The sequence below is a fragment of the Diprion similis genome, chromosome 13 (genome assembly GCF_021155765.1).
Source record: "Diprion similis isolate iyDipSimi1 chromosome 13, iyDipSimi1.1, whole genome shotgun sequence".
Taxonomy (NCBI): Eukaryota; Metazoa; Arthropoda; class Insecta; order Hymenoptera; family Diprionidae; genus Diprion; species Diprion similis.
This window is the reverse complement of record NC_060117.1, coordinates 1,176,759-1,202,404: the sequence shown is the minus strand read 5'-3', so window position 1 is coordinate 1,202,404 and position 25,646 is coordinate 1,176,759. Positions and strand designations below refer to the sequence as shown.

Genomic DNA, 25,646 nt, shown 5'->3' with positions numbered 1-25,646 from the left:
AAGAAAAAAAAGAAGCAAAAGAAAAAAATGGAACAGGAACGAGGGATCAAATCGTTGATGGTTAGAGGGATAGACGTTGGTCGAGTTGGCATCGAATGCTTCGTGTATATATATAACAATTTGGACAGGCGCGGTCACCTCCCATTAACCTAGGTCTCAAGACGTTAGCACTATACACGTCGTCCGAGTTTCGAAAAACATCGGCTCGTCTCGCCTCTTCATTCCCTCGGCCTTCTTCTTCTTCGCCATCCATACCTCACTCAAATCCTACTCGAAGCAGAGGGAACCTCCCCCCCCCCACCCTCAAAAATAGAAAAAAAACCACAACAAAATACCCCGCTAAAAGCATTCTTGAATACACCGCATTTTATCTGCGTTTGATCGATCCTTGGTAAACTCTAAACTTATACATATACATTATACATATAGGTATATCATCCCTTTACATACATACCCCCGTGTCGTTTGTATCGTGTAGGTATGCGTATGCATGTGTATATACGTTCTATAGCTGAGGTATATTGCAGGGATGAACGTCGTAAAGACACGTTCCATAAAACCCCTTAGACGACTAGCTTATACATATAGGTTATATCTTATATGTTTATACATATATAATATGTTGAGTGATCAGAAAAAAATATATATATATATATATTCGTTGAATCGGCAAAATACAGCAGGTTGTAGTTGTAGGTTGCGTGTAGGTACACTTAATGCCTCGTCAGGATCAATTCTCTTGTCATCCTATAAAAGGAATCGAGCTGTTCGCGCTCGAGATGCTTACATCGTTGTCGAATAACCGTACCTCGAATCGGGACAATTCGTACGTGATTCAGAAAGCCGTTCGCCATTCTCCGCGTAAAAAAGACGGATAGTACCGCGGCTCGCCGCTAGGTGGCGACTCTGCTGCCGACGTCTCTCGCGAGCGAAGTGATTCATCGGATCTCCGGTTCCCGATTGTATAAAATAGAACGTCCGAGTTCAGACGGACAAAGAAACAAATAAACGGAGATAAACCTTTGAGACGGAGGAGATTTTTTGAAAGATGCAAAAAGTACGCAAATATATATATATATATATATATATATATATATATATATGTATAAGCGGTATCGTATTTCGGGATATAATCCTTTATCTATATTTTTCAAAGAATATTATATCTATTGATGTATTTGAAAGAAAAAGAAGATATTTACTTATACACACGACGCAGAAGATGAGATGTATCCATTATGGGGTAGTGACAGTAGTTGTAATAATAATAATAATAATAATAATAATAACAACAACAACAACGAAAAGCACGGTTTACGAATATCCCTCGCATTGTTAAGTTTCATTTTTTTCCTCTTTCGAACCTCCGAATATTCGTATCTTTGCACGTCGGGAATAAAGAGCGTTGGGGTTGAAAAATAAGAAATTTAAAATATCCTGAAACGATTTTCCCTTTTTTTCCGTTCGCTTCTTTAGATTCTTCGAGGCGATTTGGAGGGATATTCGCGTTTAGGGTTACGGGGTAACGGCAGCTATTCGTCGCCTCGCCTTACCCATTCCCATAGCTTATGTTTGCGCCTGTATTCGCGTCTCTGTGTGTCCCTGCCTCCGCATGGCCCGGGTTATATGCCCTCAATTCATTAACCGCCTGTCCAAACGGCATCTAATTAGGGTAGGAGACAATAGATACGCAAAACATGCCTGATCTCCAAACACTTAAGATAAGGAGGCAACCGAACCGAAACGAGCCGCGAGGGGGGTTAACCGCGTCCTTTTTTCCTACCATTCTCCTTCGTCCTCTTATTTTTCCCTTTTCTCTTCTTCGAGGCGAGGCGAGAAGCGAAAAGATCGGCTTCAAATTGGGCGTATTTGTCGCTAGTGTGTTGAAAAAGTTAAGGAAAAAAGTATGAAACATTGAAGTGTAGAATCAAGGCTTAAAATTCATCGAATTTTCGATATCTTCTCCGGATTAATTTGAATTGAGTTAAAGAAAATTCTCAAATCCCGTAGTCGTCTAGAAAAAAAAAAAACTTACGTATAGGAGGCTGAAATTTTGTGGGAATATTTTTTTTTCACCATTTTAAAAAGCGTTTAAGCTCCTGGGAGCATAAAAATCAAAAACAACCCTATTGAGGACCACCCTAACGTGCAATAATCTTTTCTCCGAAATTTCGCGCGCGTTCATAGAAGAAGGCAAGAAGCAACTCGGTGAAATATTTCTGGTCAATATATCTGCGGAATTTCGGGACACCACCCAGGTGTAGCCGTTTTACCTGTCAGAGTTGCAGAGTGAGTGAGAGCGAGAGAGAGATAGAGAAGACGAGGGAGGCAGAGGGAAAAACGTGAAAAAACGTCTTCCTTCTCGTACCCCATTTAAGTAACTAAGTATGTAAGTAGGGGGCGGCGATGGCGACGATGGCGGCGGCGGCGGGAGAAGGAGAAAATAATTTTCTCGGACTTTTGCCCAGCTATTATATTATACCGGAGGTTTTCGAGCGGCGGTCTTTCGACCGGATTCCGCGTTATTGTCGGTTTTCCAAAATTATAAAGAGCCGCACAATGTGTCCCATGCAATTCGGTGCTGCTGTTGCTGCTCCAGAAGTTCTTCGGATTTTCGCCGAACCATCACCACCAAAAGTCCAAGGCGGTCTGTTTGACACGGACAGTTACAGCGTCGGGGGGGAATTTTTCTTCGCTAACTGGACCAACGTTTTCATCCCCCCTAACTCTCGCCCTTTATTAGCTATACACTCACATCCATCCTTCCTTTGTCGGTGTAATTACACACCCGCTCTCAACAAACTCTGCAGCATCCCTTGTTATGCTGCTGCGTGAGGGGGTGGAGGGTGGAACACTTTATAAAGGTTCTTATTCTGTTGGTGTATATATATATATTATAATGTCTCGCTGGACATCGTCTGCAAGGACACACAATTGCCGTCGAGTGGATATAATGGGGGTGTTTTTCTTTTTTTTGCTCCTTCTCTCTGTGCGCCCGCCAGGAGATCGAAATCCGGAATTATGTTATTACCTTTGAATCGGGGAATTTTGTCTCCGTCTCCTTTTTTCGTCTATGCATAAGGTACATGCATAGTCGACCTCGTTTTGAGCCTCCTTTTTCGGTCCTGTGTAGTACCTACTTATCTTCTTCGGCTTCGTTTCTTGACGATTAAACTATTTTGGGCAGGTACAAGACGATTCAGTCGACATTGTTTCGTCGAATCCATCGAAAATTAAACTTCGACTCGAAAACTAATTTTTTTTCGCTTCAAGTTGGAACGAAAATCGAGTTTCTCGAAATTTTTCGCATTCTTCCATTTAGAGAAGGAGAATTTTAGGTAGATTTCAAGTTTTTTTCTTCGAGATTAGTTGTATATATATATAGGACATTCCACATCAAATTAGCAGCCCATATACCTCGTCCCCTTAGGTTTTAATCATTTTGTAGTACGATGTTTATACCGACCCAAAAATGTCTGGGAATTTTTTTCAAATTTCTTTAGCCATCGGTGAAATTTGAAGAAAAATTGTAAAATCAATTACGAAAACGCGAGTTTTTTAAATCTGGATAGTTAAAGATATTTGAACACTGTGATTAAATTCGAAAAATTTTCAAACTCGTTGCTTCAACGAAATATTCTTGTCCGTGACTTCGGTTTTTCAAAATATGTCTATGAGACATATCCTATCCCTGCATTCGTTTTCGAAATTATATTTCTCTGTTTTTTTTTTGTTTTTTTTTCTCTCTCCGTGCTACCGTTCGTATAATTTTGTTACTTTTTCTCTTTACACGCATCGGCAAGTTACCGGTATAAGTATTATAGGACGTGACGGAAAATAAGGAGTAAAGGATAATCTGTCGTCGTGACAAACCTCCTTTGCAGCTGACCTGAACTCCGTGAAGATGAAGGAAAAAAAAGAGAATCAAAAAAGAAAGAAAGAAAAAAAAAAAGGAAAAATCCCTTCATCCTTATCCTCTTTAGCGTATTATATCGCATTGTGTACGAATAATAATATCCGTGGAACTTGTTATTACTTTTTGTTGTCATTGTTATTGTCCTTGTGTATTCATCATGCAAAGTAGCTTATAGTATGAAAAATACTTGTGTACCCGGCTCTTCGTGATCCATGAGAAAATTTTCGGATAAGAAACCGGAAAAATGTTTACTTCAAACAAGCAGGAAGAAAAAAAAATCCTTTAGGGTACCCTGACAAATAGTTTTAGTAGGTAATATAATCCGATAGATTTACTCGGTGAAATTATTTTCCAAATATATATGACAAAATGACTTTTATATCATTTTAATCGAATCGAAGAAATTATGTTATACGAAAAATATAGCCGAAAAACTTTTTACCCAACGATTTTCTACTTTCGTTTTGCAAGTTTCGATTTAGCCAACTAGTCCGAAGGTTTGGCAACAAAAAAAAAAAAAAAAAAAAAAAAAATAAAAAATAAAAAAATCATTTTCCCCGTTTCGTTTAAGGGATTGGCATTTCTTAAAAAATCCTTCGCTCAATCGCGACACGTACCTACTCACCTACTAACAGAAAATATTTGGATTCTTTATTTCGGATAAAGCTTAAAAAATTTTCAACGAATATTTCTTATGAAAATATCGTTTAACCCGAGTCGAATTTTTGAATTCCCTGTGAAATTCTGGCGAGGAATAGGAATAGAGGAGGCAAACGCCGAAGGTTCGAACTTCACACCTTTCGGCTGTAGGTATCCATACAAAACTAGGAGGAATAGAGTCGCTTTGTAAGTCTCGGAAAAATAGCCTCACTGCAGGCAAGAGGGTAAAAGAGGCACGACGACACAAGGGTGTATAGGGCACGACCTCCTAAGTGAGTTTAAAATCAGTTTAACTTATTCCAAATCACGATTTTCACTATTATATTGCGCAGGAGTTTGCGTTTCGGGGCGTCCGGCGTCCGGCCTATACACGGGCTAATTCCTCCTACAGCTCCGTGCAGCCTTCTTACTCACGGACAATAACTCGCCCCTTATTGTGTAAATTATTTACCTTACACCGCTCGGTTTCCCTCCCTCCTCGTGCCCCTGCACAAATCTTCCAGCTTCTTGTCGTATTACAGGTTACAGGTAGATATATGGGTGCACGGAGCCGAGACGTAGCTACCTTGCCGCCATTTTTATTTCCCATTCTCCTATTTTCCTTATTCCCTCATGGGGGATGGGGGCAAAACACGGGGTACTCGAGGAAATACTTTGTTTTCCAGGACTTGAGTTTGTTTCTTTTATTGTAACCAAAGAAAATAAAAATGATCTTCGGATGTCAGGAAAGCAAAAGGAAATTTTGAAAATTTTTGAAAATTCAAAATAATGCTTAACAATGTTTAAAAAACATCTTGAAAGACTGACTCTTTTTTTTATTAAACTTTAAGGGTATCCCATTTTCTGCTCAGTATCTACTTGCGTGCCTAGTAGTATGTAAGTACAAGTGTACCTACGTGAATAGCTATAGTATGTATGTACCTGCAGCATGCACCTGACTTGCGTACCCGAAGATCGTGCTCCGGCGTCTACGACCCGGATTAGCGGTTCCGCCGAATCTTATCCGTAGGGGGCGAGCTACCAATGCATTTTATTATGATGTTTGGGGGGTGCAGGAAAACGTTTTCCTTACGTTAATGTTATTCTTATTATTCATTATTATTATTATTATTATTATTATTATTATTATTATTATTATTATTATTATTATTATTATTTATTGCGGAGAGCTGCAGGAAACTGTGAGAAAGTAGGAAGAGAGAGAGAGAGAGAGAGAGAGAGAGAGAGAGAGAGAGATCTTACAGATCTTGTTGTCCTTACTGCGAAACATTTTTCTGAATTATTTCAGATTTTTTGGAACAACCGTTTCTGAGTTACGATTTTTTAAATATGATAAAATCGGTAAACTAAGATGAAAAAAAAGTTAAAAAACGAACTTACATGCAGAAAATTTTATACGTTCCTCCCTCTGTGTTTTTCCATGACATTAAAAGAGAAAATAAAGAATGCAGCAGCTGGAAAAAAAATTGAACACCATGAAAGGAAATCAACCCCCTGCAGCCGTACTACCCTTATGTGCAGACATTTTCATTTTATTTCGTTTCGTACATAACTCAAGGACGTAATACATATATCTATATACGTATATGTGTATGCTTATACGGATAAAAACGATTTTGACCCTCCTGTACCCGCAGATTACTTGTGTTCGATTTTTTTTCACTCCTCTTCTTTTTCCGGCAAATTTTTACCCTCGACCATATGTGCGTTACGCGATGAAATTTCTGAAGGTTAAAAGATATTTGAAAAAAATATAAAAAACACGAAATAACCCCAAAAAGTAAATTCTCAGAACGAAAACATTACTCGGGTATTAGTTCTTAAACCTAAATAGTCTCTAAATAGTTAACCGACGTAAGCAATAAAATGAAAAAAAAAAAAAAAAAAAAAAACAACGAAGAAAAAAAAATACATATTCAAGATACTCACGAATTTAAAAAAATTTATACAAAGTGAAAAGTCAACTGAGCCCGATCTTCCACGTTAACGTAGAACGCTCATCTTTTCACAGAACTTTTCTTTTAACCTGAAATAAGTTTTTAGGGAAAATTCGGAGATAATTTTTTTCCGAAACACCCTAATATATATTTATACATATACATGTATAGCCATGGGGAATGTGCGATTTACACGTATAGTGAACGTCTACGTGTCCGACATCTGGGGGGCGCGAGATTGGCGGCGAGGGCGGTATAACCTAATACGAGCATCACTGTGTACAATATAACGCGTCTTTATGCAGTGCGCGGTGTGTGTGTGTGTGTGTGTGAGAGAGAGAGAGAGAGAGAGCCATTGAAAACGCGGTTCTTCTCCCTGCTGCAGTAGCGGCAACTTCCGGGCACGTGCTGGGCTCTTCCTATATGTGTATACATGTATCTACATACGCAAGTATATATACTTATGTGTATACGGAAAGAGGAACGCGGTGTATAAGCGGCATCTGCCTCCCCAGCTCCGCGTAGCCGCCGCCACCCCCGCCGATATCGTGTTACCAAAACTCGAAAAGCCCAAACACCACTTCACGTGTCTCGCTGACAAGCCCCTGAGCGTTCCTTGGATATCCGCGTCTTTACACACACACACATACACGCATACGTTGCATGCTTACGGCGGTCGTGGATTTATACGCGTGGTAAGGAGAAATGACGACGGAAGTCGGAAAACGGGAAATAGGATTTCTGGCAAATAATCGGAACCCTTCAAAACTTAGATATGGTGTGCGATATAGGGAGGAACAAACAACTCTGATCTCAGATTCACGATCAGTGACTCCAAAAATTTAACGGTACTAATTTTTATTCGAATCCGTTCGTCCGTTCTCAAGATATCATTATTTTTATTTTGTTTTTTGAAAATTTGTCATTTCGAGAGGTCGAAACGTACCGAACCGATCAAAGCCAAAATCTAATCAGTTCTAAGTTGAGATTGAGACCAGAATCATTGAAATCCAGTTACTTGGTATCGAGATATCTTCCATGGACCAGAAAATTGATTACACACATAAAATACAACAGACGTCCATCGGAAAATGGTCGAAGGTGATTCTCTAGATCTTGAAACATCGAGGAACAGTTAAAACTCTAGTTTTCATTTTGCGGGCTAATTCCAACAACTTCTCTTTTCCTTTGAAAACAAAGAAACAGGGAGTTAAAAAGTATTCGAAACATTAGATACGTCACGAAATGAAATGAAAATTTCTTTCCTTCCGATATCCTTTCACCCAATTCTCTCAAATATCACGAATCTTTGATATTTTTTTTCTCTTACAACAATATTATATTAGAGGGTGAACAAACGAACCGTGTAACTCATATTGTATCATCGATTTGGCAAACGGTTTTATAAAGGTCGTCCTACGTATAGGTATAGATATAGATATAGGTATAGGTATACCATACCTACGTCGGCATATGGGCATAAATTTTGAATTGTGATATGCGTTTACATTATACGTTATTGTGCACATCTCACATGTGTGTGTGTGTGTGTTACGGGCAGAGCAGCCCTGGATTCCGGATACACCCCCAGTCACGACTGCGTGTATAATGGAATACATATAATAACCTCCTGCAGAGGTTTTGGTCCGCGAGCAGCAGAGGCGATATTAAGGTGGCAGAACGAAACTGCTGCAGGAACAGCAGCTGCTTGTCTTTCATCCTCTGCCTGTTTGTGCATGCGGCATATGGATACAGTTATACTTCGCTTTTCGAAAACTCCAATTCTAGGCTCCGCTAATTTTTTCGTATCACACTTACATGTCATCGTTATTATCATTTCCATTGGTTCCATTCGTTAAAGATTCCTCGCGCAACGATTTTGTAAATAGGATAGAGAAACCGAGAGAAGACGAGAGAGAGAGAGAGGGAGAGAGATATTCAAGTCTGAGCGTAGGAAAGAAATGCAAAGCGATTTCTGCATCTCCGTAGTCGGATTCAGGCTCTCTGATCCCCATTCTCCGATGCTTGAAGATCGATGTATTTTTGTTGCTTCTTTTTTCTTTTTCTTCTTAGTTTACCCTTCGTTTTTCTCTCCCTTTTCTATTCCGAATCCACGCTATTGGCATGTTATTGGCATGTCTCTGAGAGCCAAACATGTTCCGATCTTACCTCAAGCGCCTCTATCCTTATAGGTATAAGAGTAGGTACCTATCGTAATCCCGTCTGAGAAAGGAACGAGGATTCTTTTGTATGTATATTCTTCGGTGCATTTTATAGATAAATGCAATTCTACCTCCTAGTTCCTCTCCTTCTTCCATTCCGTCGCGTACTTTTCTGAAATATGTTTTTTCCTCGTCTTTCTTCTTTCATGATCGGGATATCATCAGGATTATGGTATCGTATGAGATACCAGTACATTCCGCGAAAAACTCTTTACTGCAGTTTTTGTATATATCGCACTATTCTACGTGCATCGGTATTATTTGATTAAGGACGACCTTAAGGACGTTAAAGTTTATTCGAGTTAGCCAGCTAACTGACGGAGACCGTAAGGTTAACTCGCGGAGTCCGTTACAAGTTTATCGCTGCGGGAGTAGGTCGATGAATGCAGTTACTTATAGACAACGTTTCGATGTCGGTATTACAGTGCTGGCTGTGTAACGGATCGGCGGAGAGAATGACGTGGAGGAGCGGAAAGAGGAAGGAACCGCTCGGAGTCAGTTTTTATTTGAAGTAATCGTAGATTAGTTTCAGGTTGAACGGTGTTGCGCAGACCGTTTGTACCTACAGAGCAGTCGCGTAGTCCGGAAACACACCCACCCATCCACCCCGGTAAGTCCGTCGTCCACGTGATGTGCCCCAGGTGGTGTTAACTGCCATTAGGAATTAGCGCAGGTATTGGTTGGTCGGTTTCCACTCGCTCCGTCCCTTCTCGCGAATATACTGTATTATACATGTAACGCAGAGGACGACGGCGGCTATATTGCCGTCCGGAATCGAAGCAGGATACCCATACCCATACCCATACCCATACCCATACCCACTCCGCTGCCTAAACCCCCGGAAGACCGTATTACCATCGCTACGGTATTCCGTGTCGAAGACACCCGGTTATACCTACACCTCCGTCCCTCTACCAAATTATTATACCAGAAAGCCTTAATGTTCCGTATAAATTCATATGAATTGAGGGAACTCGCAGTCAGTTAATTAAGACCACGTCGCTGCCTGCGTCAAGTTTCTTACTGTCCTCGATTATTACTCCGATCCTTTAGAATATCGATGACGATTCTGTACTATAAATTTTTATTTAGACTTATTCGTTGGTGCAGGTATTCAAGTCGTCGTGGTGACGATGACAGGAATTCATTCTCATAGTGAGGAGAAAATATCAGCTCCCTCGAGAAGAAAGAGGTATCTACTCAAACAAAAATTGAAACCATGAAAATCTGGGCATTTCTATTGTAGAGAGTTTAGAGGGAGTTTCAGAGAGGGCACGCGTTCCGAGTTATATATACAGTATCCGAATATGTGTGCGTGTTTGTGTGTACAGATTGATCTATTCGGTGGATATACCGGCACACAAATACACACAACCCTTATAAGTACGACCAGGTGGGTTTTGGTCATATTGGTAACTAGATCCGAACCTGCCCACAAACCCCCAGCGCGCCCTGAACCAGATGTTCCCTTACCTCTACCCTGGTTTCTGTCGCTGATGCAGGAGAGCTTCTAGCCATTTCAAGTTTTCAATATTTCTCACCTTCTCTATATCGTACCTACTTTTTCCCCGCTTATTTCTTAGCCTGCTTTTGTATTCTAGAACTTGTAAAGGTGTAAGGAGAGTCTCGGTGATGTTGATCGTTTAGGTATTTATCAAGAAACATCCCAGCCATCATTATACGATGTGGGCACTGTATTTCAAATTGAACCAAAGACGCGACTGGGATGTTAAAGATGATAAGTCATTACTTAACCCAGGATTTTTTTGCCCGGGTGGAGATTTGTCGAACCGAGATAAAAGAGACGAAATGGAATTGAAAAGGATAAACACCAGCGAACGAGGAGAGAGGCACGTCGGAGCCTGCAGAGATCAGCCAGATGGCAGATGCCGGGATAGAGGAGAAAGGCACACGTGCGTGTGCGCGTCCAGACTCGAAATTCGGAATTCCGTTGTCGAGTTCGGTAAACAGAAAGTGACAGTCGGCTGCAGGTTGTTTGCCGCGATCCTCTTTCACCCCCGCCTCTCACTTATACGCCAACTCTTGGCCCACCAACCCTTTCAACCGAAGGTATACCCACCCTGATGTTCGTACACCTGGTACGTGCATGTGCACGCAATATATATGTAGTAAGCTAGATTCTTCCCATTCCCTTTCCATGTTTCGTCGTTATCATGATATTACTTTTCATTTTTACCGATTCGAACGCGATAGTATTGAAGGAAGGAAAAAATCTCGTGAGGAGGAAGTGGAAGGAAGTGGGAGTAGGTTGGTACCTGAAAAAGAAAAAAGAAAAACGAAAAAATAAAAGAACACACCGAACAAACAATGCGCGCGGCTTTCCAGATGCATCCGGTCTCTTATTTCATCAACCGCCGATCCCTTCGTAATATTCCATCCATATGTAGGTATATAATACGTTATACTTATGGGTGTGTACCTACGCTCCTCGTTCCTGCCTGCCGTTAGGTAGGTAGGTACTGCAACCAGCCCATCGGGCACGTGCCCGGATCTCTGATTACCGATCAAACCTGAATTCTACACCCTATACACATGCACGTAGGTACTCGAGTAGTCGGTATCCACCTCCGGCTACGTGAAGAATGGCTTTGGAGTATTGAGAAGGGGGCTATACAGTTCAAGGTGTATACTAACTCAGCGATTCGGGGTTTTGATATAAGCCGCGACACGAGGTCCTCTGTTTTGTCAAATAATCAAACTTATGCGAGAACTCGTTGAATTGAAAACTGTAAGTAGCAATACAAGGCCGGTTCACAATGTCCAAATGTTCTGGAATCTGTATCCAGAATCGACCTTGTATCACTGTTTCTGATCTTGAGGAATTTTTATACAGTTGTTGGAAAATTCGGAGGAAGAGGCACGCCCCTTTCACTTTCATAGTACATATAACGTAATACAATACAGACCCAGCGAGGACTCGATGTGTGGTGGTAAGAAAAAAACGTTAGAGTAAAAAAAGAAGAAAATTACGGTTCAGGTAGATTAGAATGGTGGTTACGAGATACAGAGGAAGGCGGACGTCGTACGTGATTGTGACGAAGCAGGAAACAGCTGGGGGGCCCTGAAAGCAGCAGCCGCGAGCGAATGGTCGCGGTCGCGTGGCACTGCAGCGGTTTCGTATGTACATTAGGGTGGCGCAAAAAAACCGACTATTTTTTTTTTTTTTTTGAGTCTCGTGTGATAAAATGTTAGTTTTTGATGTTTTAAGAGCCTATTCTTCGGAAACTTATTTTTTCTTTGTCTATAAAATTATACCGTAACGAGAAGAAAAATTTAAAAAAAAAAATCGTTTTTTGACGATTTCTGATGTTTTAAAAAATGTGAAGTGACCTCTTAAGAATTTTTTTTTTGAACCGTTCTTTGGAGTAGGTTCTTAAAACATCAAAAACTAACGTTTTGTCACACAAGATTCAAAAAAAAAAAAAAAAAAAGTTGTTTCTTTGCACCACCCTAATGTACATATATTATTATACCTTGTTAGGTATTCCTCCCCCTCTTTTCATGTTGCACTAGGTATGCACTCTTTATCGTGAGCGTCGGCACACACACCGTGTGTGCAAATATTCCTTCACCTTGTTCTATGCATCCGTTATACATCCTCATCCTCCTCTCATTTTTCCTGCACGTACCACATACGTACGTACATTATACATATACACATAGACTTCGTTGACCTCGAATACGACTCTCGAGGCAACAAGACCAACGGTGCAGTCTCCTGACACGCGCCATGTGTGACTGTAGTGTGCGATGAATTTCGTGACTGCATATCACCCCCGTCATCTCCATCATCCGCAATCGTGTAAACGTTTGAACTACCGCACCCTGCCTGCAGTCCGTACACGTCTCGTCGTCGTCGTCGTGGAAGTCGTGGTGTCGGTTTGTTCCTACTGCAGTCTTGTTAGGTTAGGATCGCTTGACGCCGTTTACTCGGGGTAGGCGGGCGGGTAACGCGATCCTCGTCGTCGTCCTCATCCTCATCCTCATCCTCATCATCACCCTCATCCTCATCCTCATGCTCTTTCGGCCAGGCGCACGGCACGCGGCCTCTTCTCTCGCCTCTCCGCTTCCTCTCCGCACTTTACAACCTGGGTACACATTTCTTGCATCAGCTGCCGTTCTCCCCCCCTCATGCCTATATGAGAAGGCTAGTTCGGAACGCTGGGCTCTGGATAACAGATTCGAGACAAGGTCAAGGTCGGGAAATATTTTAAGCTCGATTAAGTTTGGTCAATGTTCACCCTCAACAACCTCGTTCGATGATTTGTTTGCTCGTTGGTTAATTCAACGGTCGATTCATCGATCGCCTGCTGGGTTAGCTATGATCAATCTGTTCATTCGTCTACTCGTTATTAGAGCCCGGATAAATGTGTATTCAAAATTACAAAATATATACATATAATGTAGATTTGTTAGTAAAAATGTTTAGTAAAAACGAACATCTATTCTCGACATAACATCTATTCCATATTCTTTCCAAATCTTATATTCTTAAGTCTATATTATAAGTGCATATTGTGTCATTTTTAATACTTTCTTATCCAGGCCCTACTAGCATCATCTTCGTCGCAATATAATTGTTTGACAATTCAGCTGATGATCCACTGCGTTATTCATCTATTCATCTTTATTATCCTTTTACCCTTCGAGTGGTGTTGCAGAATATCTTTCTTTTTCTTTTTTAGACATTCCTCACTTGCTCGTCGATTCGACAGTGAAAAATATATATTTCGTCGCAATTACCCTATCAAATACCATCGAGGATCAATAATCCTGAAGAAGGGTTACTGCCGGCTTAAAGAATATCGGTACATGCGTATGCCCGAAGTATATTTTGAAAGACATACGACGTGGCTGGAAGAAGGGGGTTGCTTTCAGGGATTAAGCCATTATACACCTACCTACCTACCTATAATACCTACCCACCTATATACCTACCTTATGCCTTTCCACCTACCCACTCAGCCATACATACTCACCCAAAACGATATATTTTCGCCCCCCGATCTGATTTGTCAGCACTATGTATACACGCACATCACTATTCCGTGCAGACCGAGAGAAAAAGAGGCTGGCTAGGCTAGGCTGGGATATAAGTACGCCCTGGGCCCAAAAAGACGAATGGGTCGGACCAGGGCGGAATATCTTCTGCCAATTACCCTGCCAACGGGGGGCCCTAAGGGACCCCAACAATTCCACCTTGATTCTCGCAGGAAAAAGTTGCTTCTTTCTTTCTCCCTTTTTCTTCCTAGCCCTAATTATTTGCACAGTTTTTACGGAGAAACACGTCGCCGGTAGTTTTACGTTTTTTAAAAAGTATAGCGAAGGAAAACAAAAAAACGTGATCGAGGCGTGCGTGGGAGAGATGAAATTCTCCTTCTTATATCTTGCACAACTTTGAGTTCTTACTACCTCTTATACATACATATATAACATAGAGCAATTTATAGAAAATAGAGAAATGTATAGAAATGTATGCAAAACGTGGTAGTTTTGTCGGCAGGGGGTGGGGTAGGGGGGAACGTATCTGATGGTTTTCGCAGGGCGCCAAGATAGCTAAGAAACAAATTTCCGTTTGATATGGGGAATAAGATTGCGCCTGCAGGTATTATTATTATCGTACGGCGCCGCCTGCACATGGTTGTCACATAGGTATGTATACGTATACCATATACATTAGGATGGCGCAAAAAAACCGACTATTTTTTTTTTTTGAGTCTCGTGTCGCAAAATGTTAGTTTTTGATGTTTTAAGAGCCCGCTCCAAAGGACAGCTCAAAAAAAAAATTTTAAGAGGTCGCTCCAAATTTTTTAAAACGTCAAAAATAGTCTGTTTTTTTGCGCCACCCTAATATACACGGAGGAGAGAAAGAGGAAGGCTAGAAAAACGTGAACCGATTTTCGAGAGATGAATCTGTCGTATCTAAAACCATTTTACCAAAGCAAACCTCATACCTATTACCAGGGTGTCGTCGTTTTCGCAAAACCAGCCTTAAATGAACGTCGAGGAGGCTTTTGCGCGAGTTAAACGCTTTCGTTTCTTTCATACCCCTCTATTCGTCCCTCTATCTTTTCCCCTCTCTGTTTCACCGTCTCTCTCTCTTTCTCTCGCTGTTTCTACAGCCGGTTATTTATATCCGTATACGAAAAAAGGAAGGACGCTTCGCGGCGATAGGTACACCCGTGTACCCTACACGACGAAATTTCACACCGTTGAATCTCTGCCCGCAAATTGAGATCCTTATCTGACAAGACAGGTGCTCCTGGAGCTTTTCGAAAATGAAATAAAAAGAGAACGAAATGGTGAAGGGTGGAAAAAAACGTGAAATCGCTACGAGGATTGCTAGAGGATTGCAAGTGCAGAGGCGTCGATTGATGGGTTTCTATTCAAGGACGATTTGCACAAAGTATACCTATACGTAGAAGCAAAAAATTGAGAGGGAAAAAGAAACGAGAGTACTGTGAATAATGGCGAGAGAAGAAAGAATAATCTGGAAAGGGGTGGGGGTGGTGGTGGAAGACTGGATAAAGGTGAAGGGAGGAATGTTAGGTCGGATTCTTGCAGCACTGGCATTCCTGTTAATCTCTGTTAAACGTAGGTACGACCTTAAGCAATTAATGATTGATTTATATCGTGAACCGTTCTTCTCTCGATGGCCGCTCTCGAGTCACGTTAGGTAGGCATGATATAGTCGGCAATGAGCCACACGCTGCACCTGTGCCTGCTGCTCGGTTCTCGTCTCTCTCTTTCTCTCTCTCTCTCTCCCTCTTCCTCTTCCTCTTCCTCTCGTTTGTTGTCTGGGGTCCAAAGATAAGCCTTGGTCGCCTTTGGCGTGTCGGTGTTGAGCGTTGAGCGTGGAGAAGAGAAGGGAACCAACCTCGGTACTCTCTTTGGGGGTAATTAATGAAACCTGAGGCTGTCGCTGCTGTGTGAGACAAGCTGACACGCTTGACGCCCATAACTCGTCAACCGCGAAGCTTGGAAGGTAGGTTGTAGCGGTCGTCAGAGAAGCAGACCCCCAACGATCTCAACACCAAAAGCTAATACATTCATCCATATATCCCATTTACTCTGCTCTCGACAACAAGCCAGCCGCCCCTTGTCCACCACCTTCTATGCCGGGACTAATCCTCGCGCGAATTTACTCCTTCGGGCTTCAACGTTTGCAAATTTACCTTATACATGCACTCGCCTCCAGTCAACCACCCGCAATACATACGCCACTACTGGGTGACCTGATAAGCGGGGTCGAAATACGTTGAGAAGCTCTCGTCTCTTCGAGCATCGCTCTAATGGTGAATAAAATATTTTATTCCCCATGGTGATCAGAATTTGTTGTACTTATCCCTGTAACCCTTATATACAATTCATTCTTCATTGCTTGTCCCCGTCAGTTTGCCTTCCGAAAACAGTTTTAGATTACAGTTTTATAAGGTACGTTAAGTTATGCGGGTGCTGATCCTGATCGATATAATTCTTATAGGGTACGCAGTGCATGCAGATGTCATCCTCGAAACCTTATTTAGCGAGTCCCTGTTTGTTTGCAGGGAATATTGTCCGCCACCCTGTGTGTACAACGTACACGTTGCATACATATACGATCTAGACTGTGGTCTGCAGGGATCACCGGTTAGTCACGGTCTTCCCCTGCGTCGCGTATGTACATACATACATTATACATACCTGCATATCTTTACCTTCGGTGTATATCTAGTACCTACATGGTTAGGGAAGTGCAGGGTGGGTTTGTCCCTAAAGGATATTGCAACATCTCTCTCGTCGATATGGGGTTGGCTCTCAATCGTTGGAGACCATGTAATTAAAGTGGGTCGACTTGATTACGCATAGTCATATCATGCATGAAGTAGATTTATTTACTGATCGTTATATTCCGTGATGCTGGATTAGGATAGGAAAGAGAATAGTCGTCATGGTCAAGCTAACATTTGTTCTTTTCATGTTCGTTAATCTTTTTCTTCTTCGTCATTAATTCAGTCTCCCTGCAGCAAACAAACCACTGCTAGTTGGAGTTAGCAGTACCTTGCACAAACCTTGCATGCGGATATCATCTCCTATAACTTGGCGTGTACCTCAAAACCGTATCTCGTGTTCGAATTGGTGAGAGAGAGAGAGAGAGAGAGGGAGGAGGAGTAAGGAGTGCGCATGCTAAATTGATATGCAAATATACGGCGGCGTTGGTAGCTCAGGGCGTGCTTCAACTCCCAGACGTCAGCTGGTCCCTTTTCAAGTCCGGTAGGTAGGTAGGTAGGTGGGAAGGCAGGAATACTTTAGGCCACTCGATTCTGCAGTGATCAACCCGCGGTGCAGCCTGCATGCATGAACACCATTTCATACTTCTGTAATTACCATCCTACGTGGTGGCTGCCTGCACCGTATTTGACCTCGAAAAAGCGCGTACGTATTTATTCGTTTAACTTGCTTCTTTCATTCTCGTTTTACTCGTTTCAATTTTCGCTGCTTTTGTGGTTACGTTTGTTAATCTCCGTTCCTTACGTATGCATGGGACATATAGTACACCTACAACGCGTTCGTCGACAATGAGCCGCGAAATTATACGGCGACATCTCGCACCCTCTTTATACCCCGAGGGATTACTACCTCCTTCCTCTACTCTGACAATGCGGCAACTCTTTTCCTCCCTTGACTTGCGGCGATTCGTACCACCTCATCACCGCTGTTATAGCCGCGACATCGGGACAACCACCTGTTTTTGTTATTATACCTACTCGTTTCCGTTTATAGGAAGGAGCGTGCCAGCAACACCAACAATGTCACGATATTTCGGGTGTTTTACGAGCCTATAATATACGCTGTACGGTTCGGTCAGCCCTTGGACCCTCTGACCTAGTCGATGAACCATCTATCCGCCTGTAATCTTCGGGTACTTTCTACCCCCCCTCCCCCAATCCGCCTCTCTCTCTTGGGCCCTGCACGTGTGGCATATATACCGCGTACATGAGAATCCAATCTTTCTCGGCTTACTTCTGATATCCTTCGCGATGATGGTACCTACTTCTACCACCGCTGCTGCTGTTCCTGGTTGTGGTCCAATTTTCGTTAGGACAGCGTTGCTGTGGTACACCGGCGATGAGTCGACGGCTCGTAAATCCACGATGGTGGGATCAATTTTGTCCGGACAAATACCATTCGCCAATACCTATACACGTAAACTCAGGGTTTGCTCCGTCCCTCCTCCCGGTTTTTTATAGACCGCGACGCGGCTTGGTCAACGAATTGAGAGAACATTCCATCCTCATCGGCCTGGCACTCGACGTCCAGGGATAATCTTTCGGTTAATTATTTAAAACAATAATCATCACCGCGGTCATGTGTACTGCGGATCGTTAAAGCAGGCATTTAGTTCCCTGAAACATAACCCAACCCTGACGTGCTCGAGATCATCAGTGATTGTAATTTATCGAGGTAACGGAGGGTGTAAGGAAGATGTTCAATTTTTGACTGCAGAGGAAAATAGAAAACAGAAAACAGTCTAGTATTCATACGAGGTCGTATACCATCGAGAGCCTCTACGGACAAGGGCGGGTGCTGCATGGTCGCGTGGCATCTGGTGCCTCTCCTCATCGACGTTGACGACGCCGACGTCGTCGTTGCGTCGCTGTCGTCACGGTGTGTGCAACAGGGTGTCTCTCGTAACGGGACACCGTGCAGGCCGTTTAGAACAAATTTTTCAAACCACTTTCCATCCCTCACTCACTCACACCAATTCTTCACCGTTCGTTGATCGCTCTCCAACACCCTCGATTGGCCCTCTTGGATACCGATAGGTTGCCCACGCGCACCTTGACCCAACGTATGTCGTTGCTTCTGACTCCCCGACCTCTCGCCCCCGCACACAGGGTACCGTAGCACCACGCCGTTCGCAACATGTCGCTGATCATTCCGCAGGCTCTTCTTTGTTGTGGCACGTGGCGTCGATCGAACGAACGAACGACAGATGCCTGCTTCTTCGTTTCAACTATATAATCTTTGTATTTTTCTATACAATTTCCATTGTGGAAGGGAGTTTGAAAAAATTGTGGATCGCTTTTTTTTCTTTCCATTGCGACGATGGTTTGGGATGTGAGATTGACTCCGAGTATAATACGGAGTTGCGACGTAGATGGGACACGACACGATCTGGAGATATCGATCTTGTTACCGTGGCGTTAATGTATTGTTTACCGGGTAGATTTTTTCTTCTTTTTCTCTTCGTTTTTGTCTCTTCTTCTTCTGTTTTTTTGTTTTTTTTTCTTTACCGAGAATTACGAGCTACACGTGTATAGCAACGGTGTCACGTTCTGGCCTTACGGGACGGGAGAGGCGTGCACAAGGGAATCCAAATGAGCGTGTTTTGCATTTCTACAACTTGTAATATTCATAAATGACCGCGGTGACTTCTGGGAAGATCGAGCCCATCCGTTCGTTCGTCGCGAGATGAACCGTTATATCGGTTAGGGGTGGTAGAAAGTTTAAAAATACTATCTCTCTTAGGGTATATGGTAGTAGTAGACACGGGATAGAGATGTCATTCTTTTTCCCCTACTATCATCGACCGTCATCTAAGCCACTTGAAATGAAACTCACGATTTGCCGTATTCACAAATCAGAAACGGAAAGGAAAACGCAGAACAAAAAGGAGAGAAGAGAAGAAAAAAACAAAAATAAACAAACCACAAGCTTATACGAAAACGTTGCCATATACCCCAAACGATGCTACCTTTTCTTTCGGTGTTACGGCCTAACCTAACCTGATCTAACCTTATCTCATCTACCGATTGTAGAGCTTAACCGCGCTCAACTATCCGTGCGAGGTACCTTATTTCCTGCGTATGCCGTCTAGCTACTGCACTGGGCCCAACTTAGCAATATAATTATCATGTATTGAACACAACAACATTAGCCGGTTGCATATTTACGATCGCGTGAGTAAGTGACCGGCCATCGATCTCCTCTCCTCTCTCCTCTCTCCTCTCGGTTTTGGTTCTTTATTCGCGAAGGTCGGCTGACTGGCTGGCTCGTCGTTGGGAAGGAGGAAGGGATGATGATGATCAGCGGCAGAAGTAGAAGCAAAGAAGAATCTGGTCGTTCAATACCGCCGTGCAGTCAGTGCAAGAGGGTCGAGTAGGGAGTGAATATAAGAGCTGGAGAGGCGTGCGGTTAATCGGCAACGTGTCCAACTATCTGGGTCTGCAGTCGGCGGTGGCGGTCGTTGGTATACCTACAACGCACCACCGTATACGTGCCGATGAACCCGGCAACCTATAATTTGCACGTCTGCACAGGTGTCTATTTCCAGGGGTGAATTATTATTCGGGGAAAGCAGCAGCCAAAGCAGCCAAAGCAGCCAAAGCAGCCAAAGCAGCAGCAGCCGTGTGTAGTAAGCCTATCTATTTCACGGTGTATCGTACGCGGCGCACCATGTGCTCTACCAAACTCTGCACGCGAGGAGGATGAACGCTTCGTTTGCGTCGCGGTTCCATTATAAATGCGCAGTATACATGTAGGGTATCGGCTGCTGGCTGCCTGCTACTGTATCTCTTGCGTTATACATCCTCTGAAGTATAAATTGCACCACAGTTATATCGCTTTTTTTCTTCATCACTATCATCGTCGTCATTATTATAATGCAACGAACTTGACCATGTGGGCCATGAGTGCTGCTGACGTGCATGAATCGATCGACTCGCTCGTTCGAAGAACCTCAGCAGACAGTCAACCCTCCGTCCTATACGAAACTACTACTACCTGAGAGAATCGGTTTTTCTCTTTGGCCCCTGAGCTCTGCACTCACGGAAAATGGCTGATCCTGGCAAGCAGGAGCCAACAGACTCCAGAAAGCTTCCGCCAACAAAGGCGGTCAATCTAGTGGCCTAGGGTCGTGCCATTGAATCGAGTGTGTCTGATTACTACTCCCTGGGGTCCTCGAGCCACTCGCCGCGGGGTGCTAGCCTGGTGCTGCTGACGCTGATGCGGAGCGTCGTTGGTGCCCACCCCCGTCCACGGATACCAAATGCATCGACAACCCTCCACCATGCTCAAAGATCGTAAAGGTAAAGTTTTATCTCCTTTGGAGAGCGTATAAAGGATTGATACGTCTAGGTATCACTTAATTATCATCTATTCCATTTAGCCCGAGTTTGGGAAGAGAAACGAAAACTTGGGTCTAGGAGTCAAGGTGAAGATTTAGATTGGGAATGGCTCGCTGAAGATAGCGCGATGGGTGCGGAAGCTGTTCCTCCGGGAGACGATGCATAAGAGGGGGGAACGCCGCAAGGGGCGAGATCACATCTGGACTTACAGGGTCGAATGTGTTCTTTCTAAGGGCATCCTGCATGCTGTACGTGGGGTTTAATCGGGGAGTCGGCCTATGGGGTCTGACTCGGTCGCGAGCGTGTGTGGTCAGGTCTGTCCGCCATAACTATACTTGATCTTTTCTTTGTTCGAATACGGACCTTGTTCCGAACGAAGAGAGATACGGATATCGAATGAGAGGACGATTAGGACGATGATAGTGGCGACGATGATCTCTTCGTACAACCTTGACTCGTCGGCCATTCTTACTTTTCTTATCGGCAGCTTCTCGTATTTTCAAATTTAGAGACTTGCACCGATATTCTCTGATCATTGACATCTGGGATTAGGGTTTAACATGATCGATATATCAGAACGTCTTACTTAAGCTTGAAGAGATTGTGAGACGAGTGAAAATTAAATCTAGAGTCGACTCTGGGTGGACACTTTCTGGCGACCTTGAACACAAGCACTTTGCAAGGACGCCGAGGCGCTTCTGCGTGCGTCGTTCGAAAGAGAGAGAGAGAGAGAGAGAGACAGGGAGGAGATGTAATCGTGGATCCAGAATCAGGGGGGGGGGGGGGGGGCGGTGGATTCCATCAGCACCAAGCGACCGGGTCGATCCTCAAATGCGAGATTCTGACGCGAATATAATGAGCCTTAGCCTTCTTTCGTGCAATTTCGGCAGCAGCCGCTGCGAGAAGGCCTCTCGCGAGATCGGGAGAAGAAGAAGAAGAAGAAGAAGAGGATAACAGAAGCCGTGAGATGCAGCGCGGCGGACCACCGGGTCGGTGATTATCTTCGTAGGAACCGGCTGACTCCGAGAAGAAGATGAGGTGAAATGAGCGCAGAGGAGTGAAGAGGAGAGAAGAGGGGAGGGGAGAAGATGACCTGGTCTATGTGGTAGCCGCGTACCCTGGGGAGATGGCTGTTGGAGGCGCGCGCGCGTGTTGAAAAGAAAGAGAAGGAGAACGAGATTGGGGGAGGAAGAGGGGGAGGGCGAAAAATGAAGAGAAAAGAAATAAGGAGATGTTTTCGGGAGAGGAAGATTTTGACTTCGCGGTGGTCGGGACTCGGTCTTTCTCCTCCTCCTCCTCCTCCTCCTCCGCCTCGATCCTCAATCCTCATATACGCCGCGTCGTCTCGCTGCATGCGTGCGCCCCCAATCCTCTGTTTGAACATCATGTATGGCCCTCTAGGTGTGGCCGAGTTCTCTTTTCTCTTATTTTCCCACCGTCGTACTTCTACCGTAACGCCCAAATCCAGACGCTCGTTTATAATATTCACCTGAGAAACACAAAGGGGTATAACCCTTTGTACTCAATTCCAACCCTACCCCCTATACCTGTATATACACAGCATTTCCATGCCGTAACGATGTGATATTTCGAACCGCGCCCAGCGACTCGGAAATGGAATTACCCCGGTGCCTTGTAGCAAACAAAAACACGATAAAACATACGTTATAACGGAACAAGGGATCATGTCACATTTACTCGATTCAAGCGCATCCGAACCTTCGCCCAGTTCGATCACCCTACGAGATAATCATTCTGATATTGTTAATCGGCTTGAGATAAATTCATCCCGAGGGTGTACAGCTGGAAACACTGGACGCTGCGGTTTGAGCTTGGATTTCAGTTTATTTATTGCACGAAAGCTGGAGACCTCTGCGGCGATCGGCGAGGAGAGTGGGGCTGAGTCATCTCTCGAGGATCGAGATCGGTCCGTGGCTCCAGACGGCGGTGCTTCTTACTTTTATCTTATAGGTACGGTTATAGATATACCGCTGCATTGTCTGCGTTGTATACGAGCTCCTCTCTCTTTGCGGTCGTAAAAAGGCGCCCACGCCACCCCCGATGTTGCCCTTTAACCATGAATAACTTTGCCTACGTACGACGCGTCCTTCCATCGCCGTTGCACGTCGTCGTGAATTGCGCTGTTTGTGAAAAATTAATAATACTGATTTTTATCGATCCGTGTTAGAAATTGATATCATGACCTTGACTCGACGCGTCTACCACCGAAGCAAAGTGCGGATCACGAAGAAAGAGGCTGGAAAGTAGGTGGGGACCTATACCAACTCACCTACCGAGCTTCGCATGAACCGGGAACGATGGGGAGAACCGCATGTGGGCAATTCATTTATTATGGTGATTACGGAAAAGTGGCTTCTGGCTCGTCCAGGTGAGGGGCGCGTGCTCTGGACAGGTGGCGAGCGGTCAACCCCTCCGACCTCTCGGCCCCCGGCGGCTGCCCAAACCCGTCCATCCCATCGACTGGGATGGGATATCGGTGCCTACCGACTCCCTAATTTATCTTTTGCTAGGTAACCATGTGCGGCTTATAAGGCACAGGTTGCACCCGCCCAACGTGTGTAATACATTTTTCTTTCGACGTCGGTGTCGTTCGTTCACTTGCCTAAAATGAGGAACTGGAAACGAAGAGGATCAAAACCGTGAATTTAACCATGGCGGCCATGTGCGATGTTAACCGGCGGAAATGATAAAACACTGCTTATAATCGGTGCGGATCGGGTTAGGTTGGTATATCAGGTTACCGACTAGCGATATCGCCGAGCGAAAAATTCTGCGGGTGAAGGAAAAAGCGAGATTATCGGTATATAACGGAAACGCAAAAAAACTAATACGGGCGACTACCGATAAGCGGAAACACGCATACGGGCGTGCCCCGCTGATAGAAGTCGAGGTCTTATCGCCTCGCGGTATTTAATGACATGCGAGGCGATATTCGGCTGCATTCTTTTCTATTTCTTCATACGAATTTCTCTCATGTACGCTTTGCGTCTCAGTCTATGTATGTACATAATGCGTATAACTTTCGGTTAGGTATTTCGTCTTACTACAATACAGGATGTGAGTCAGCCACGAAGTTGACGTGACGTGACGTGTGTGTATCGCGGTCGTTTCGTGGCTGGTACTATGTAAGAGATGATACCGCGACGAGACGCGAGGCGCCGTAACGTATTATCTAATTGAAGGGGGACAGGGATGACGACGACGACGACGACGACGACGACGACGAGGACGAGGACGATCATCGTTTCATAAGATAATTGCTGCGATTTACCCGCCTTATTCTACCTCCCTAGCGCCTCATTCGCTCTCTGAATCGGCTCAAGGTTTCTCGATTAAATAAATTGTTCGGTGAGACCGTAAACACATGGGGCGCTGGTTCAACTGGAAGATTCATGCCTCCAATAATGTGGAGGGAACATACATATATGTATACAGACTTGGGGGTGCACGACACGGGTAAATTTGTAAATGGGGAATTTTTGTTTTATTTCAACGTTCCATACCGAAGGTGTAGTGAAGTCTTGATGAGAGTCGACTTTAGGTTGTGAAAATGAGACGATGATAAAAACCGAGTTCAAGGTTCAATATTGACGTCCGAATGTCACTGCCCTCCGAGGATCATAATCGGAAATGACAATTACCGAATACTCCGATCTCATCTTGTGCGCAATGGACGGTTTAATCGATCATCGGAAGATGTGATTGGCTGACCAGATTATAGGACGATTCGATGCGGTAACAACTGTGAAGCTAGTTGATGGTGAAACAGGCGAGGAAGGGAACGAAAATCGATCGATTCTTGGATTTCGAGAGATTCTGTGAGATTCACCTGTTGTCATCATCTTCTCTCTTGTCCAACCGAATACCGCGATGCGGACGCCGAGTTTACGGAGGTTAATTACCTCTCTATACGCGTAACGGTGCAGGCTGCCCCCCGCGGCGATATTCAATTGTTGTGTGAACGTTCACTACATCCGAGGATAGCAGCCAAGCTATGCACAACGAACTTCAAACTTACTCACGACATCTACCGGTGACCCTTAATTCCCGTCTCCGCACACCTGTCCTCCGATATCGTCATCGAGTGACAAAAAAATTCTCCGAATTTATATCACTCGATGAGTTTTCCCAAATTACAATGTTCGGAAAAGACACCTCTTTGTTGGCTTCTTGTACACGCATGAAGGGACTACCAGAGACTCCGATGATTCTGTAAGCCGGACTTGACTCGAGTCCGTATAGGCATTACAGCCAGCCATCTAATACCTTGACTACGCCGCCGCGGAGCTCGAATTCGAAAACAAACCCACCGACAGATGGCTTTTAACGAGACCACCTCCGTTTAACCACACCACACCCTTCTCTCCGTAACTCTCCGGGCCTTAATAGCTCCGTCTAACCACCGAACGAACACCGGTCTCTCCTCTTTATACCACCTGCCGAGACGTTCCGACTCTTGGATTTAGCCAGTTCAATCGTACTTACCTTCCTACCTACCTACCTACCTTGTTCTTTCCACCACGCGCCATAGATCGGTGCCTACCTCATAGGTATACCTTGCATATACTTGAAAGCAACGTGCTGCTGTGATTGACGAACTGTATTCGTGGCTTTCTCTTTCCATCTCATTCTCTCTCTTTCTCTCTCTGTCCTGACTATCGGGGTAGGGTGGGTTATACCCAACTACCGAGGTAATCTTTGGCCAAGAATCAGCACCGTCTAGATTGGATACGGCGTCGGAGGTGTGTAGAAATCCAGT

The 25,646-nt window shown here is 44.1% G+C and overlaps 1 protein-coding gene across 1 annotated transcript in view; it reads left to right on the top strand.

Moving 5' to 3' along the window:
* The window catches only part of LOC124414147 (protein rhomboid), a 138,298-nt gene that overhangs the window by 2,177 nt on the left and 110,475 nt on the right, over positions 1-25,646 (top strand). The gene's annotated exons all lie outside the window — the stretch shown is intronic.